Genomic DNA, 19,836 nt, shown 5'->3' with positions numbered 1-19,836 from the left:
TTTTACTTATTTGTTTTTATGTGGTGCTGAGGATCAAATCCAGCATCTCTCAAGTGCTAGGTGAGTGTTCTACTGCTGAGGCACAACCCCAGTCTTTAATTGTGTCTTTACTAGACATATAGAGAATATTTTTCTTGTCATTATTCCACAAACAATAGAGAATAACAATTATTTATATAGCATTTCCATTGTATTAGGTATTGTGAGTAACCTAGAAATCATTTAAAGTATACAAGACGGCTAGGTGCAGCAGCACGTGCCAGTAATTCCAAATACTGGAGAGGATGAGGCAGGAGCTTCACCTGTTTGAAGCCAGCCTCAGTAATTCAGAAAGCCTTTGTCTCCAAAGTAAAATAAAGGGATGGAGATGTAACTCATTGGTGGAGCACCCACCACTGAATTACACCCTAGGTTCAATCCTCAGTACCCCCCAAAATTAAAAATGTGGTATATGTACACAATAGAATATTACTCAGCCATAATAAAGAATGACTTTATGATATTTACGGAGAAATGGATAGATCTGGAGACTATCATGCACAGTGAATAAACTAATCCCAGAAAACCAAAGGTTAAATGTTTTCTCTGATACGTAGAAGCTAATCCACAAGGGGTGGGGGTAGAGGGAAAGAACAGAAGTTCAGAGGATTACACCAAAAGCAATGAAGGGACCGGTGTGGGGATAGGAATAGGAAAGACATTGGAATGAGTCTGACTCGACTTTCCTGTGTACATACATGAATGTACCACAATTAATTTTCACATCAGATGCAACCAAAAGATTGGGATCCTAATTAAAATAAGATATATTCCATGTTTGTATAAACATGTCAAAATATACCCTACTGTCATGAAAAAAATTCAAGTGGGAAATATAAGTAATAAAGCATACAAGCATGTAAAGTTATATGCAGATACTACACTATTTTTTAAAAGGTACTTGAGCATCTATAGATTTGGGTGTCCATGGTTGGGGTAGGGACCTAGAACAATCCACAACAGATCCTGAGAGATTACCGAACTCACTGCTTACCCAAGCTGTGTTATAAACTGAGGTTTGTCCCTCATATGTTAAAGTCCTAACTCCCAACATGACTATATTTGGAGATAACACTTGCAAGGAAGATTACTGAATGATTTCATCATGATAGGTCCCTGATGTGGTAGAATTAACTTTCTAATAAGAAGAGGAAGGGAGATCACTTTCTGTAGGCATACATAGTAAAGGCCATGGGAGCACACACAGATAAACTCCCTTTTTCCCACCATTGTATCCTGTGTGTTTCATATAGTGTTTGAAACTTGGTAAATAGTCAATGAAAGTATTGTTAGAAGAATAAATTAAACGAATAGTTTAATATGATTTGAAATCTGGTAGTAGTATACAAAATGAATGGAAAAAGAGAAGGAAAAAGAAGAATTAGATTTTTATAATAGTATTTTGATTGTGAAGACATTAAGAATCTTTACTAGGGACACCTAGGTGGGAAGGTAAGGAAAGGATGTATATAGATTATGAAAGCAACCTCCACACAGGATCTCCATGTGGCTTATACCTTACTGGATACATTAACAAAATTGAGCTACCAGTTATTAGATATAGTGAACATATTACAATCTTTATTTTATGTTGGCATTGTTCTTCAAATAACTTTTTTTATCACTGCAACTTCAGTCTGAATTTCCCAAAGACTATCATTGGGAAGCTCAGGGTATGGGATTTTTTTATTGGTAATTTGGATACAAATTTTTCAAAGAATTTACTATGGCTACAAAATCAGGTGCACATAAAGTTGAGATATAGCTCTAGTGTACGTCATGTTAGTATTTCCCTGCTTTTCCCAAAGACTGGACCCACAAGGCACACATTTATTTATTTCAGTTTAGATTTGTAATTCCCAGACATGGTATGCTTTTTTGCAAACAACTGTAGTTGTTTAAGTGAAGTAATATTTTTAGCTCTTAAGGTGTATTTTTCAAAGACAGGCAACTGCTGTAAAACTTAATATGAGTTAAGAGAAATCATTTTCCTAATATCTAAGGGAGTCTGCACAGGGATTCATCATTACCATTATCACTAGGCAATGTTAGCACCAGAAAAGCTGGATATTATTCACTCTAAAAGCTTTGAGGGCACACTATACATCACTTTCTTTCTTTTTAATAGACTTTACTAGAGGAAATAGGAGTATAGAGAACAAAAACTGCAATGATTTCCCACACAATCAAAATTTTTAACCACAAATATAATTTGTAAAATAGAATTTTTTCTCATATTGGAGAATTAAATATAAGTAGATCCTTTTACACTATATTATTTAGTGTGTTGTCAAGAACATTAGAATTTTTACAGTTGAAAGTTGCATTAACTGTGTTCTTTGATGGTAGAGATGAAGTTAAACATCTAAATACAACTTCCTCTCTGGTGTCCACATCTTATGACAGAGAAATATGGATCTTTAAATTGCCCAATCTTAATCACAGTGGAGACTAATAGTTTATTTTGGAAATAAGATCATTTTGAAAAGAATCATCTTTTTAAAGATTTATAATAATTTTGCTTATGAAACTTGTTAATTTATATGTTTACAAACTAACTCAGGGAACAAAACATGTAAACTACAGTTACCTATTGATTTGGGAATCCTGGTATTTTATAAATTCTTTTCTTATCACAAATCAGGTATTGGGAAGGAAGGTTTGCAATATTTACTTCAACTCCATTTTATTCCCTTTTTTTAGGTCACTGTTTTTCAAATGTTCCCACATTTAAGAATCACCCAAAGCCAGGTGTAGTGACACATGCCTGTAATCCCAACTACTCAGGAGGCTGTGGCAAGGGGATCATAAATTTAAGGCCATCCAGGGCAACTTAGTAAGACCCTCTCTCAAAGTAAAATTTGAAAAAAAAAAAAAAGGTTAATTGTAACTCAATGGGAGAGCATTTGCTTAGCCTGTGTGAGGCCCTGGGTTCAATTCCCAGGTTTGCAAAAAAAAAAAAAAAAAAAAAAAAATTAAATTAAAAAAAATTACCCAAGGATATTGTAATAATCCCAGTGTTCAAGCCACAACTCATGTGAATTAAATCAGAATCTCTGGAAAGAGAACATTAAAATCACAAGTGTGTGAAGTTTCCCAGATGACTCTGATACACAGCCAAGAATGAGACCCAAAGCTCTCGACTCTGAATTTCTTCATTCTCATAATGAAGTGTGTTATATGAGAATATTCAAAGGTTGGTATAAAGGTAAAGGTCTAATTTCCATATTCAAATAAAGTGTCAAAAGCTCTGAACCTTTTATCTAAGATGTTCTGCGTCTTTCGTCCTTCATTTCCCTCTTCAAAGGCAAACTTCTTACTAGGAATTTTTCACTCTTAAGCACATGAGCAGGAGAAGGAACATGGTTCACTTCAGTAGATAAAGATCTATCTGCTTCTCAGACTTCAATTGCACTTTTCAAGAATTGATTCTATCTAAACAAATGAATGAAATGATTAGCAACTAATGCTGGCTTGAGGCCTCAAAATCTAATTTAAAATGTATTTAAATTTAAACATTTCACAATTGAAATAAATGATTGATGTCCACAATAGTTAAGAAAACTATGTGCCAAATATCAGAATGCTGAGAAATCTTTATTCTGTGAATATTAAATTCTGTGTTAAGACTTTAAATGAAAATGTAAGCCACCATAGGGGAAAATATATGGATAAAAAATCAAATATGAGTCTCTTTATTTTATATAACATTTAATTGTCTAGAAATATGTGTTCCAGTGAATTTCACAGCACAAAAAATAATGTCTGCCTTGAATCCAGCTATGAATTGCTATGTGCCTGGCCATGTGCTCAGGCATATAAATAAAAAATATATTTTTATTAATATATCTAGTTTTGAGCTGGGGATATAGCTCAATTGGTAGAGTACTTGCTTTGTATGCGCAAGGCCCTGGGTTCAATTCCCAGCACCACACACACATACACACATACACACCAAAAAAAAAAAAAAAAAAAAATATATATATATATATATATATATATATACACACACACATACACACACACACACATCTATATGATAAAACATTTAGAATATGAAAATGGCCTTTTTGCTCAATATATACAATTCTGGAGTTTGTTTCTCTTCTGTTTTTGTACTTTTTAAAATTCATGTAAAATTTACTTAAGGTATTTTGAATACCTTTTTGAATGTACAGTTCTTTGTCTATTTTGAATGTACAGTTCTTTGAGTTGAATGCATAAAATTATATACCAACGGGATATAAACTTTTGTTATTTTAACTATAAAAGATCTTCTTTATTATGAACTTTAAAAAGAAGTGTTGCAATTTTGAACTAAGTCACAATAAAAAAGAAATGTGAGACAAAACTCAATGATTGAGAAAATTAGATAAAATCGTCTTCTATTGGAAACTGAGCAGAGAAAGATGTCAGGACATCATCACTTATATGTTATTTCTATATGACTTCTGTGAGACATCGGTTCCCTTAAACAACAAACCTTTAGGGAAGGGAATATTAATATGATTAATATAAACAAAGAACATGGTATGTGCAAGTGATATATTAAAGATAAGTATTTACTAGTCAATCTTGCAAAAGTAGATTTATATACAACTAGAAATATTTCAAGTTCTTTATTTAAAAGGCTCTGGGTCTATATTTTAACATATGATGTTGAGCTCAATATCATATTCTAGTGTTTCCCAGGCACAGTACTAGAAAGCCCTTTCAGGAAAGCATTTCATAAAAAAGAAAAAGTTCCTGCCCTAAATATGATTATACTCTACAAGAAAGAGACAAAACGTCATTATAAAGAAGTGTGCTAATAGTATGAAGGATTACTAGAGACTGCAATAGAGTGGCTCCCTCAAAACTTTACTAACATTCTTTTTCCAGTCATTGAGACATGCTTTGCTCTTCAGAGAAAAATCGAATCACTTGTCACTTGAAAGCTTCTTTTCTGATATACTTATGCTTTAGTTTTATACATTTCATCCTAAATCATAGTATCATATGTGGATATGCTGATGCTTATGAGAAAACAATTTCCATTGCAGCCAATGTTACTTGCAAGCTCTTTGAAATTGTCCTACTAATGTGCTTTTCAGTGTTTAAGGTATACAATCTTTGGTGTGGGTTTTATAGAATAGGTATGAAACTTTAGCTATGAAGAAAATAAGACCTTTAAATGAATACAAAACCCATATTAAAATGCACTAAACCCCTTTGCTTTTCACTAATATATGCTCTCCCAGTAGCAGAGCATCCACAAATCTATTAATTTGATTTCTGCCCACTGCTCCATTTGCCACATGAAATTGGAGTTCATTTTCTGATGGGGGCATCATCCTTTCTGACAAATAATATGATTCAACCTTCCCAGCCTCATTGTTATTACTTTTAATTTGCAAGTCAGGGAACTTTGTTTAAACTTACTTTTTCCTAGGAATCTTGCTATACTCTCTTGTAGTCATTTAAAAATGTAGCTGGTGATCTTGACAGTTCTCATTTTAAAGAGTAGAGTCTCTTTGTCCTCCCGTTAAATGAGGCCCGGATTTAGTAACTTGCTTTTAACAAATAGAATAATGTGTCATGAAAAAGAAAAAGTGTCATGAATGATGGCGTATAATTTCTAAAATTAGGTCCAAATAGAATAGCTGCTTCCTTCTCCTCCTCCTCCCCACCCCCCACCCAAGCCCCTGTCTGTTTGGGCTTGCTTATTTTAAAGGAAGCCCATTTTATGTCATGGAAGCCCTCGACTTCCTGTGGACAGGTTCATGTGGAGAGAAACTGAGATCATCCATTAATAATAGGTCTTTTGTGCTCACCTTGGCAGCACATATACTAAAATCAGAATGATACAGAGAAGATTAGCACGGCCCTGTGCAAGGATGACATGCAAATTCAAGAAGCATTCCATATTTTAAAACAAAACAAAAATAACAGGTCCCATGGGCAACTTAGGAAGACCTGTCTCAAAATAAAAAAAAATGAAAAATAAAATTTAAAATCTGGAGGTGGAACTTAGTGGTGAGAGCTTGCTCAGTGTGTATTCAATACTTAGTACTGATATAAATAAACAAAAACAACAACAAAAATCTAGGCCCAAGCCTTGTATTGTTGGCCATCTTGCAATCAAGTTTTCCAGTCTCAGTTAAACCTTCGTGGGACAGCATCCCTAGCTAGAACTTGGTGAGAAGTTACGGGAGAACTGTCCAGCGAAGAAGCTTAGTATCATTAACCCATCGATTCCACCAAAGTTAATGAATACTAATTGTTTTATTACACTATATTTTGTGATAATTTGTCCAATAGCAACAGATAAAATACAATTTTGAGTATCCAGTAGTAAACATGGTTCTTCAACTATCCACAATCATGTGTGAGGTTGGGGGGAGTTGAGAGGCGATTTTGGAATTGAGCAGTGGGAAGAATCTGGAACGATGTTGAGGGCTTTGGGCACCATTTCTGTCTTGCCCTCATTCTGGAGTATCTTTCTCTCAGATGAGGTCATATGGCTGTTGACTTGTGGCCTTTTTGTCTTATTTACATATCACCTTCTTGGTGAAATATTCCCTAACTACCCTATTTAAATTTTTTGAAAAGAACCAAAACTCCTATTTCCCTCCTCTGTGTTATTGTTATAATTAATATTAAATACTATTTAACATAATATACAGTACAGTTCTTTGTAATGACTTTTGTCTCTTCCCTGTAGAGTATAATCACATTCAGGACAAGAACTTTGTTTCATGAAATGCTTTCCTGAAAGGGCTTTCTAGAACTTTGCCCAGGACACACTAACACTCAGTGGCTCCATCTCTGATGAATGAAAAATGACCTTGGGTAAAGAAACCATGTTGCAGGTTAGTGATTTCAAGGGCAAGGACATCTTCTAAAGGTGGAGAGGTCCTCCCTGAATATGTGTTTGCCAAGACCTTAAAAGCAAGCAAGATTATCTAAGATAAGGCAGTGGGTGCTGTGCTACAGAGAGAAGACATTGCAAATTGCATCAAGACTCTGTGTCTAAGCACACGGGTCACAACTGCCAGGGAGTCTAAAGAAGGACAAAAAGGAAAACCAAGCAACCACTTCTTATTTAAAGTTCTCACTAAAAGAGACACACACTTAAAGATTTTTATTTGTATCTACCTATTTTTTAATCAACTAGTTGAATTCTCTCTCTCTCTCTCTCTCTCTCTCTCTCTCTCTCTCTCTCTCTCTCTCTCTCTCTCTTTCTCTCTCTCTCTCTCCTCTGTGTGTATGTCTGTGTGTAAGACCAGAAACTTGTGATCTACCCTTCATTTTTCACTCTACTTTCCTCCAATCAATAACTAATTCTCAGGGCCTTTCTGCTGCTATACCAAGTAGAATCTTCCAGTTTCTCTATAATGATTTTGTTCTTTCAACCTTTATTTTCTTTAGTCTTCACTTGAGTCCTGTTCACAGTATCTTTTCAACTTCATTCTACTTATATTTATCACCCTTTGGCTAATTTTATGCACGTTGTCTTGTTATTTTTAGAATGAAGGCTAAAAGCCTCAACATTTATATGAGAACCTACCAGTCCTCACATTCCATTATTCAGCAATATAAACATACTCCAAAGAATGTACTCTAAACAGCAGTGAGCATTTATTTAGATCTTAGGCTATATTTTGTGAATTTATCTAACTCATGCCTTCACCATATTTCTCTTATAATTAGCTTTTCTTTGCCACACTTTCTTCAATGACATCAGAATACATTTGTTTGTGTGTATATGTGTGTGTGTGTGTGTGAGTGAGTGTGTGTGTGTGTGTGTGTGTGTGTGTGGTGCTGGGAATTGAACCCAGGGCCTTGTGCATGCAAGGCAAGCACTCCACCAACTTAGCTATATCCCCAGCCAGAAATACATTATTGGATACAAGATTTCTATGCCATTTATGTATTTTATAATACATAAGATAGATTCATTTGCATATTTTATAATACTTAAGTGTATTATTACTGTCATATCATTTAGGAGACAAGTTGAATTATCAGCAGATAATAAATTCTAATTAATCATATCTATCTAGCATAGAACATTATTTTCAGGACGGACATGGGGTATGCACAAATCTAACTCTCCCAGTCTGATTGCCAATTGAGACTAAGTTATGTGCTTTTGGGACTCCTCCTGATCTTTTGGTACACTAGGGAGCCACTCAGCACAATGGAGCAATAACTTGTTAAATCGAATAAAGAAAGCAGTTTCTGAATTTGGCTCAGTATACATTTCTGGAAGATTTTGCTCTCAATAGACACCTAGGGCAATATTTTTAGGAAAAAAAATAATAAGATTAAGATAGATAAGAATGTAGTTATTGTTCTTAATATACCTCACTATGTTTTTGAGAAATTGAATGCTTGTCTGTGAATATAAACGCTATAACAAAGTCAGTGGTTTAAAATTCTAAATGAAAAGTATAAATAATAAAGAGAGAGAGAAATGGAGAAAGAGACACAGAGAGAGACAGAAAGATATAGAAAAATAGAAATAAAGACAGAGAGCAGAGTAAAATATTGTATATCTATTCTTTTCAATTCTCAAGTGTTCAGCAAGGCATGGTAGCACATCTTTTATCCCAGCTGCTTAAGAGGCTGAAGCAGGAGGATTGCAAACTTGAGACCAGACTCAGAAAACTAGTGAGTTCCTGTCTAAAATTTAAAAAAATAAAATAAAGAGAGCTGGGGATGTGGCTCAGTGGTAGAACACCCTAGACTCAATCCCCATTAGCACAAAATGAAAAAAAAAAAACAAAAAACTTTTAAGTGTCCTGGAAATGTTTCCTGCAAAAAAGGAAATGCCCCACTTATTCCAAAAGGGGGGAAAAAAACCTGCTGATTTCTTTTGACAAATGTCTCCACTTTGAGGCAACAAAATTTATATATTTTATAAAGAACTCATACATCTTAAAAAACTAGACTGTAGTTAAAATGTATAATGCTGTGTACAAATTCATGGAAAAATTTGTTATGCAAGAAAAAACATTCATTTAAAGTTTGAGACAAACATACCATGTGGATAGTGACCATCACAGATGAAAAATTTCAAGTCCTCTTTCTAAAACATGAAAAGAAGAAAAGTATTTTAAATTTATATGCTTTTTACCTTCAAGGTGAACACATATTTTCAGGGAAATATTGAGTGTGTATAGCTGCAAAGCTTGGAAAAAACTCATAAACTTCTCTAGGTGTGAACCAAACATAAAAAGAAGAAAAAAGAAATCTTGAAAACACCATATCTCACTGACATAAATGGCTAGTTTTTGTTTTCACTGAACTGAACTAGGTCTTGCAAAAAAAATATCTTTCAATTTATGAAATATTTTATTGCCACTGGTGACTAGGTACTTCTATTAGGACATTACGAGGACTCATTTTTAGACAGAATTTGGAGTTCATTTTTATTACTCTTAATTTCTGTTCATCCTCTGGTGAGAGTATATTTCTTCTACATTCTTTTTAACATTTCCCCTTTTAAAAATACAGAAATGAGCTGCATATGGTGGCACATGCCTGTAATCCCAGTGGTTTGGGAGGCTGAGGCTAATGGATCACCAATGTAAATTTATTTCCATTTGTATATTTTAATGTTATGCTCTCATAGTTATGTCATTTATATGATTCAGTGGAATAACTGTGCTGTATGTGTATGTGTGTGTGTGTGTGTATGTATGTATGTGTGTGTGTGTATATATATATTACATTTTAACTGTTTTTAAGTGTAGAGACCAGTAACATCATATTCACATAGTGCAATCATCACCCCATCCATCCTCAGAACTCTCTGGTTATTGTGAATGAAGAATCTTCTTTTTTTTTTAATTAAATTTATTTTAACTGATTCATGTAAAGCACAAAATTGAACACATTAATGGGGTAATGTGATATATATTGTATATATTGTAAAATCAGGTTAAACTTATCTATCTCTTCAACATTTATCATTTCTTCATTGAAAAAGTATTCAAAATCCTTTCTTCTAGCCTTTTTGAGATATACCTTATACTATTACTATCTATAATCACCCTACTGTGCAATAACGTACTGAAACGTCTTACTCCTGATTGCAATTAGTACCCATTAATGAAGTTTTCCCCATCTCTCTCCCCTCCACAGAACTCTTTTATCTCCTCTACTATTGCTGTGTACTCATTAATAATATCTTCTTAGCTGAGCATGATGGTGCACACCTGTCATCCTAGTAACTTGGGAAGTGGATACAGGAGGATCACAAGTTCTAGACCTGCCTCAGCAACTGAAACCCTGTCCCCCCTCCAAAAAAATAGAAAATAGAAAGGGCTGAGGATATAGCTCATTAGAGAACACCTTTAGGTTCAATCCTCAGTACCAAAACCAAACCAAACCAAACACCTCCCCATTCTCTCCTAACCCCAGACTCTAAAAACTAACATGGTACTTCCTCTGTAAATTTGACTACTCTAGGTTCCTCATAAAAGTGGACTCATACAGCATTTGTTCTTTTCTATGGTATATTTCACTTAGCTTAATATCTTAATATCTTGGAGGTTCACCCATGTTGCATCATGGGTCAGAATTTCATTCCTTTCTGATGCTAAATAAATGTAACCACAACTTTGCTATCCATTCATCTGTCAATTGGTTGAGCTGCATCTGCTTTTGGCTATTGTGACTAATGCAGCTGTAAGCATATGTATACAAATGTCATGTTAGTGCCTGATTGTGTTATTTTTGGGAAAAATCAAAAAATGAAATATCTGGACCATTAGGTGATTCTATATTCACTTTTTGGAGGAACTATCTTACTGTGTTCCACGCTTGCTGCGCCATTTTCATTCTCACCAGAAATGCACCAGAGTTTCAATTTCTCCACATCCTTGCCAAAACTTGTTATTTTCTATTTTTTAATAGCTATTCTAAAGGATGTGAGGTGATATTTCCTAGTTTTGATTTATAATTCTTCAATTATTAGCAATGTTGAACATATTTGCCATTGATTATTGGCCATTTGTACATCTTCTTTGGAAAATGTCAATTCAATTTATTTGTACCATTTTTTCATCAAATTGTTTCATTTAGTTCTTAATGTTTCATTTTTAATTATAGCTCTTTGTATATTTTGCATATCAGTATCTTATCAAATTCAGGTTTTACAGATGCATTCTCCCAATCCATGGGTTGTCTTTGGCCCTGGTAATGGTGTCTTTTCAGGGACAAAATGTTTAATATTTATGAACTCCAGTGAATCTTTTAAAAATTTCTTTCATTGCTGGACTTTTGTTGTCATATTAAAGAAATCATCACCACATAATATTTTCAAATTTTTCATCTATGTTTGCTTCTAAACGTTAGTTTTAGCTCTAGCATTAGATCTTTGATTTGTGTTGAATTAATTTTCTAATATGTTGTAATTTACATACCCAAGTTTAGTATGCACTCATATGGATATCAACATCATTTGTTGAGAAGACTGTCCTTTTCCCATTGGACAATCTTGATACTTTTGCTGAAAAACATTTAATCATTTGCATAAGGATTAATTTCTGAGTTTTCTTTTCTATTCAATTGAATTTCAGTTCTACTCACTTGGATTTTATGTCTGTTTTTACACAAGTACCATACTTTTTTGATTACTGTGCTTTGTTGTAAGTTTTGAAATCAGTAAGTATGAGACCTCCAACTTTATTCTCAATCTTTATTCTCAAGATTTCTTTGGCCATTTAGGTTTCTTTGAGATTCTATAAGAATTTTTGGATGGTATTTTCTATTTCTGCAAAATATTTCAGAGATTTTGGTAAGTAAGTGTACTGAATTGACAGATCATAGCAGGTAGTATTAACATTTTAATGATAGTTTTCTTCTAAACCATGTATATAGAATGTCCTTTTTATTACTGTTTTTTTAAGTGTCTTTAAGCAATGTTTTGCTGAACCATCCTTGTATCCCAGGAATAAATATTATTTGGTAATTATGGAAAATCTTTTAATGTTATTAAATTCAAGGGCATTGGTCTGTAGTTTTTTCTTATTTTTTATAGTGTATTTGTTGGTATCAGGATAATGCTATTCTCATAAAATGAGTTTGCAAAAATTATTTCCTTTTCAAGTTTTGGTATGTCATGTTTTCATTGTCATGTATTTCTAAGTATTTCCTACTTTATCTCATGATTCGTTCTTTAAAACATTTATTCTCTTAAGAGTGTGTTGTTAAAAAAATTATATAATTATTTTTATTATATCTCACAAGAGAATTATTTTCCCATCAGATTTGAAATTAAAACAAAGACAAAAAACTGGCCCTTCACCACAATTTGAGAAGTACTACTCTAGGGAATATCTGGAAATAACATTGCTGGGTCTTGGGTGTGCTGATAGCCAAAGGTATGTAAAAACTGAAGGGTATCCAAATGTCATTTTGCTTTCTAAAATATTTGTACTTATTTGGAGACTAGGGATACAGTGCAAGGGTAGAATGTGTGCTTAGCATATGCAAGGCTCTGGGTTCCATTCCTAGCACCAAAACATAAATAAATAAGTAAATTTAAAAAAAAGAGTGTGTTGTTTAATTTCCACACAATTTTCAATTTCCCAGTTTTCCTTCTATTGTTGATCTTTTATTTCATTCTAATTTAAAAAAATTGAATAAATTTAATCTTTTAAAACTTATCAAAACTACTTTCTTAGTTTAACCTATCATCTATCTAAAGAATCTTAGCCCATCATCTGTCATCTATCCTAGAGAATTTTTTCCATGAACTCTTGAGAAAAATACTTATCTGCTGCTGGATGGAGTCTTCTATATGTCTGTTAGGTCCATTCTGTATATAGTATTGTTCAAGTTTTATTTCCTTATTGATCATCCATTTGCTCTATGTATTATTGAGATGGGGCTATTAAAGTCTCCTACTATTACTGTAAAACAATCTATTACTCCCTCAATTTGATCAATAGATGTAGAAAAAGACTTGAGAAAATCCACTACCCTTTCATGTCAAAAATTGTGGAGAAAGTAGAAATAGGAGGAACTTACTTCAATATTACAAAAGCTATATAAGACAAACCTAAGAACAACATGAGATTGAGTAGTGAAAGACTGAAAGCATTTCCTCTAAAACCATAAACAAGACAAGGATGTTTACTCTCCCCACTCCTGTTCAACATAGTTCCTGAAACTCTAGTCAGAGCAATCAGGGAAATAAAGGATATTAAAGGAATACAAATAGAAAAAAGAAACAAATGAAAGTTATCTCTGGGGCTAGGGTTGTGGCTCAGCTGTACAGTGTTCGCCTAGGACCTGTGAGACCCTGGTTCAATCCTCACACACAAAAATAAATAAATAAATAAATAAATAAATAAATAAATAAAGGTATTGTGTCCAACCACAACTAGAAATAAATATTTTTAAAAAGGAATGTTATCACTATTTGCTGATAACATGATCCTATATCCAGAAGACCCAATAAACTCCACCAGAGGACTCCTAGAGCTGATAAACAAATTTAGCAAAGTAGCAGAATACAAGATCATACTCTAGGATTGACAGAATTAATAGTGTCAAAATGATCAGAATACCAAAAGAATGCACACATTCAATGCAATCCTTATCTAAAAACCGATGACATTTTCCATAGAAACTAGAAAAAAACAGTCCTAAAATTCATTTGTATGTCCATACAATTAAGGTGAATCTCTAATAGATGGCATATACTGGATTATATTTTGTTATTTATTCTGCCAATCTGTGGCATTTGGAAAGTTAAATTCATTTTCATTTAAAGTAACTACTAATAGGGAAGTACAAATTATTGCCATTTTGTTACTTGTTTTTTGTACCTCTAATATTATTTTTTTCCTTCAGCTTTCCTTTACCATCTTCATTTGTGTTTATTATTGGTTTTAATTCTAATTTCCTCTTGAGAATATTTTATATATACTTCTTGCAGTGACCATGGGAATTATATGTAAAATCCTAAAGTTATGATCATTTGTCTAAAATTGACATCAGTTCAACCTCAATCATTTACCAATGCTCTATTCCTTTATAGCTCTATCCCCAAATCTCACTTATCTTATCAAGGTGACAAATTGCATCATTATATATTGCATACCTATTAAAATAAAAGTGTAATTACTTTATGCATTTACTTATTAAATTCTGTTTAAAAAGTTGAAAATGAGTTTCAAATCAAAATTATAATCATGCTTTAGTGTTTTCCCATGTTTTTAACTTTATTGAAAAATTAGGCATCTTCTTATGTTAGATTTTCTGTTTTGCCTCCTTTCATTTCAACTTTTTAGAATCTCTTTTGCAATTCTCATATAAAGTGCAGTGGTAGTGAACTCCTCTTCTTTGAGAATTTTTAAAATTTTTACTCAATTTTGAATGACAGTTAGTCAGCTATAAAATTCTCAGCTGACTTTTTTTTTTTTTCAGTACCTTCAATACATCATGATATTGCTTTTGGCCTGAAAGGTTTACTACTTTGATTATCTTATCTCAATTGTAAAAGACCAGACATCTTTTTCTTATTTCTTTCAAGATTCTTTGTCTTTGTCTTTCCACAATTTAATGATCTGACTCAAACTAAACTTCCTTGGATTTGTCCTACCTGGAATTTGTTCATAGGTTAATATTTGTAATCCCTGTCTTAATTTAAACTTGGGGAGTTTTCAATCATTATTTCTTTTTCTTCTTAAGACTCCCATAATATGAATTTAGTTTACTTGATGATGTTCCATAATCTCTTAATTTTTTTTTCACTAATTTTCTTTCTTTTGTGTTATTGTTATTTCTTAGATTGGATAATTTTGAATGCATGCCTTCAAATCTGCTGATTCTCTCATTTGCCTACTCATTAATGCTATTCAATCCATCTTGTGATTTTTACAATTTAATCATTTTTATTTTTTAACTCCATAATTTCTACTAGGTTTTTAAAAATTATTTACATGTATTTGTTGAATTCATATATATATATATATTTCTTCTCATTACTCCCATTAGATATTTAACTGTATTTTCTTTTGCTCCTTAGGACAGTTATCTTAAATAGTTTGTCTCATAAATATGATGCTTGTGTTTTTTTTTTTTCTAGGGGATTTTTCTCTGGAGATCTATTTGTTTCTTTGAAAGGCCTGCATTTCCCACTTCTTATTTATACCTTTCAATTTTTAGCTGAAAGTAAGGGATTTTGAAAAATAGCCACCCTCTTAGTGTTTGTAGATGGGCATGGAAGGCTTCACTAATGAACAGGACTCTAGTCTTGAGATCAGCCTGGGGTAAAGGTTTAACATCTTCTCAGGTCTTTTGCTGAAGGGTCTTACCTGTGTGTCCATGTGTGCATTATTCATTCATTCATGTATTCATTCTTAAAATTTATTTTGCTGCTTTTAAACATCTTGATTTCCTAAGGAGTTCCAACTCTGTTTCTTTCCAGGGCTTTAAATGCTCTCTTGTGTTCTTATGTTCATCATCTCTGGCCTCCAGGTATCCACAAGTCTGCAGTCCTCCTGTAGTCTTCAGGCACCTCTGTTCTCAGGACTGCCTTCAGCAGTCTCCAGCCTGAGAACCTGTCTGTGCCCATTTGGCATCTGAAACTTAACTCCAGTGAGAGAGAAGCCTGTCCCAGTGGCATCCTCCAGATGGGTCAGAACATTTCAGTCAAGTTTTTCTCTGCTTCTCCCACTCTATAAGGGAGAACCAGCTGTTTTCAATGAACTACACACACCTTGTTACACTGGGGCAGAGTAGGACACAGGTGGATTAAAGTGCTATAAAATTTACTACCCTTTTGAATATGATTTGTTCTTATTTGGGCATTCACTTGATTGCTCTAGATATTTGATCAGTTCCCAGAGCTGTTATTAAGTTATTTTGGTCACTAGTAGTTGTTTTCAGCTTCCTAGAAATTCATAGTCCACCATCCTTTTGGTGTCCAAGAATCTACTTTAAAAAAAAAAATCAACATGAATAATCAGTGCAAGGAGTAAGACTTTTAGAAGTCCTGACTTCTTGCTCCATTCTCATTGTTTAGTAAGAGTTTGCTTAAAAAATGAAACTGCCCTTGGTATAAACATAAGAATACTCTTAAATACTGAATTTGAATGTCTTAGCTCAAGAAAACACTAACTTTATGTTTTAAATCATAAGTTTACCCTAAGTTCTATAACAAAGATTATAATATCTTTATGAGATAAAGAGATGCAAGGTGTTGAGAAATAAATTTCATTTTGTGCAAAGATTTATAATTAAGCACTAGGAATTCTGTATCAAGTATCTATTGCCCCAAATTAGTGACTTACATATTCAGCATTTACATAAACAAGAAGTCTGCATGTTGGCAATTTTGGCAATGATCAATTGGTCAGTTTTTTTCTGATCTCAGCTGTACTTGTTCACATATTATTATCTCATCCTCATATTGTAGGCTCAGTCATAGCAGTTAGATGTTGGCAGATTCAGTTGGTCTTGGCTGGGACCATTTTAGTGATTTGGCTGTGCTACATGTTTTCATCTTTAGCAGATTGGTCTGGGCATGCTTTCATAGTGATGGCAGAGATGCAAGAGAGCAGAACCTCATTTACAAGTTAACATACCATTGGAGAAGGGCAAATCACATGTTTAGTCCAATGTCAAGTGATAGAACTGGTCACCTTGATCTCAGTGATTGGGGATGATGATGTTATATGGCAAAGATGATGGGCACAGAAAAAAAGTGAAAAAAAAATGCAGTATCATTTTAATTAAAAACATCCTGTGAATAGGGTTTCCTATAATCTTATACTTATTCAAAAATGAAATATTAAACTTTTTAGCTATTGAAGGTCTCCTAGTATATCCCCTAGATATATTGTAGTCATTTAATCAGCTTTCATATTCTTAATTAGAACTAATAAAGTTTCATTTCCCATACCCTTATCCTTTAGCACCTAAAAGCAATAAATAGTTCTCACTACTGATAATAGAGAAATAATAAGTAATAATTGAAAAGCAAAAGAATCAGCACAATATTTTTCAATAATTTATCTTTTTTCCACTTAATAACAGCACAAGTTTTAGTACAGATTTATATAAGTTTATTCTTGTGATTTGCTTCATATTAACTTTACCAGTGGACATGAATGCATGGCCTATATCTTATTTTTGACTCAGTGACTAACCTCAATAATTTCACCAACTATGGTCCATGCATTTAACATTATAAAAGGCAGATGTGATACTCAGCCTTGTTGTGGGAGACTTCTTATTGAGAAAGCTACAGTACTAAAGAAAATGTGATAAAATTATAATATCTACTGAAGATTACACATATTAAAGGAAAATAATGGATTTGACACTAGGAAATAGGAAAGCATGTAGGTATAAAGGAAAATTTATTATGAAAGATTAATCAACTGAACATAAACAACGATTTATTCTATATCATTTCTCTGCCAACATTTTATCATGGTTACAAGGAAAAGAAGTTATAAGACATAATTAAATCATACAGCTGAAATGAATCTTGTATTTCATATTTATTACCAGACCTTTTTTTATCCTTTAAATAAAATAATACGTGAGATTTAAACTACAAAACAGATAAAAATGGAAAGTCTTATTGAATCCCTACTTCTTCTGTTTCCTTCATCTATTTTGCTCTACCTCAACAGTCAAAACAATTCAGCAAAACACTTAGGTAGGAGTGGATGCAATTCAAAAAATATCAAATCTGTTATGCTGTAGATAAGAAACTGAGGAATAAAGAAAAAGATTAAGCAACATATTATCAGAGTTATTTACTAATAGAGCTGTAAATCAAAGACAAGTCATTTAAATCCTGATTTCTGTTTACTAAAGAAAGAAGTACTTTCATGTTTTGTTTTTCTTCTGTTGACCATCACTGTCAAGTATTTAAAACATATTTTTTGAGTCATAATGACTATGATGTTGTTTGGAGTAATTGAAGTTATAAGACTGCTTGAAAGAAAATTAGAGCTTAAGTATTTGGTGTTTCAGAATTTTCTGTTCATCTTTTTTCCATGCTAATTCTCTTTCCTCTAGGAGGCCATTCCTTGATTGACATAATTCTGGCTGATACACATCTCATTCCATGAGTTATCGACATAAACCAGATTGCTGACACAGATAAATGAACAGAAAAGAAAGAATACCTCCATCCTCTTCACAGTCATTGTTTCTAAATTTATTTTTAATAAATTTTAAATTCCTTTTAATGGGTTTTTTTTTATTTCTGGTATTTGAAGTTCTAAAAATCGTTAGCAATTAAATTCAACTACATCCTTTCTAGAGCCTAAAAATTACCTAATTTTTTTCTGTTTGAAGTTCACAAAATCTTTTCAATGATAAGTGTTTATCAAGGAATTTCTACTTAATAGAAGAAAATAATACAGATCTTACACTGAGCACAATATTGAGACCTAGATGAAAATATTATCACCAAACTTGTGGGAAAATAAATTATGATTCAAGGTTATTACAAAATCAAGTTGGAAATGAAGTAAATAGCAAGACATTCTCATAAAGTGGTGCATTTATTAGATGTTATGGGAAAAAAATCAATAAAATATCCAAACAGCCAAGAAGAATAGTAGAATAAAAAATTCAGAATTGTGGAATCAATGTAAATGAATGACCTTGAGAGAGAAAACCACTTAGATTAGCAATTTTAAAAATTGTTTTTGCACTACAGAATACCTAGAAAATAAGAAAAACACAGCATATAAGGGATATAATGGATAGGATGTTTGGAAAGATTTCTAAGTGTGCAAGTTTCAGTAATTCAGAACAGCGTATATATTGTTGGGGGTCAAAAACTACACCCCCAAATAGTTGTTTTTACTGAGAGCATCTGGAGTGTGTTATATACACAGAAAGGCCTTCTCTGATGTTCCTTTATCTATATAAACACTGGGTCCATCAAAGAAGAACACAATGGCCTTCAATCTTCTTGCTGAAACTTCATTAACTAAGGAAGGTTAAACCAACATCATGGAAGAAGAGACTGAAAATAAAACCCCACACTCAGAATATGAGAAACTATGCCCCAGGCCAGGGCCTATTCTCTAGACTCAATCATTTCCCCTAAAAATTACTTATTTCATCTGCATAGGTGGCTGTGGGGCTAGGAAGTTGCTCAGTGGCAGAGCACTTGCCTGGGTTCCATCCCTTGTTGAGAGCCACAGCCAAAGGGGCTCCAGCAAACTTTCAGACTGCCAGCTGATGATTGGCTCACAGTGGCCCCAGCAACACCTAGCTGATTGGCTCCTCTGTGGAGATGCTCATTGAGCTGTTTCCCTGCCTTTTCAGACTACCAGCTGATGATTGGCTCACAGCAGCCCCAGCAACATCTAGCAACATCTAGCAGATTGGCTCCTCTGCGGTGATGCTCATTGGGCTGTTTCCCTGCCCTTTCAGATCACGGAGCTGCTCATTGGGGAACTTTTTTGGCTCCGCCCATGCGACCCAGCCAATCGGCCTCAAGAGCAGGAGGATTGTGGGAGGAAGAGGTTGTTGGGGTGTGTGGCTTGTGGGAAGCCGGTGGTGGCAGTTGGGCTCTGAGGGTTTTTTTCCTGAGGAGCTGTTTTGTTTATCTTGTGTGGTTCTAAAAATAAAGTTAGTTTATTTTGACAAGTGGCTCCTGAATTGTGCCCAGCCAGACTGTGGCAATCCCTAACACTGGGAAGAAAAATTTTCTACGAGTGCCTATAGCCTCACATTTCCCTCTATTCTGTCCCTTTTTGAGTTCATATTTTGTATATATTTACCCCACATGTGTGCATTAATGAATTTTTACTTTTTTTC

The 19,836-nt window shown here is 33.5% G+C and overlaps 1 non-coding gene across 1 annotated transcript; it reads left to right on the top strand.

Annotated features, from left to right (window-relative positions):
• Positions 1 to 5,844: 5,844 nt before the first annotated feature.
• On the top strand, positions 5,845 to 5,950 carry LOC143380890 (U6 spliceosomal RNA). Its single transcript, XR_013088759.2, has one exon. It is a non-coding gene; the product is annotated as a U6 spliceosomal RNA (small nuclear RNA).
• The last annotated feature ends 13,886 nt before the right edge of the window (positions 5,951 to 19,836 follow it).

The sequence above is a fragment of the Callospermophilus lateralis genome, chromosome 14, assembly GCF_048772815.1.
Source record: "Callospermophilus lateralis isolate mCalLat2 chromosome 14, mCalLat2.hap1, whole genome shotgun sequence".
NCBI lineage: Eukaryota > Metazoa > Chordata > Mammalia > Rodentia > Sciuridae > Callospermophilus > Callospermophilus lateralis.
Note: the sequence above shows the minus strand (reverse complement) of the source record. Positions and strands in the feature narration are given on the sequence as shown.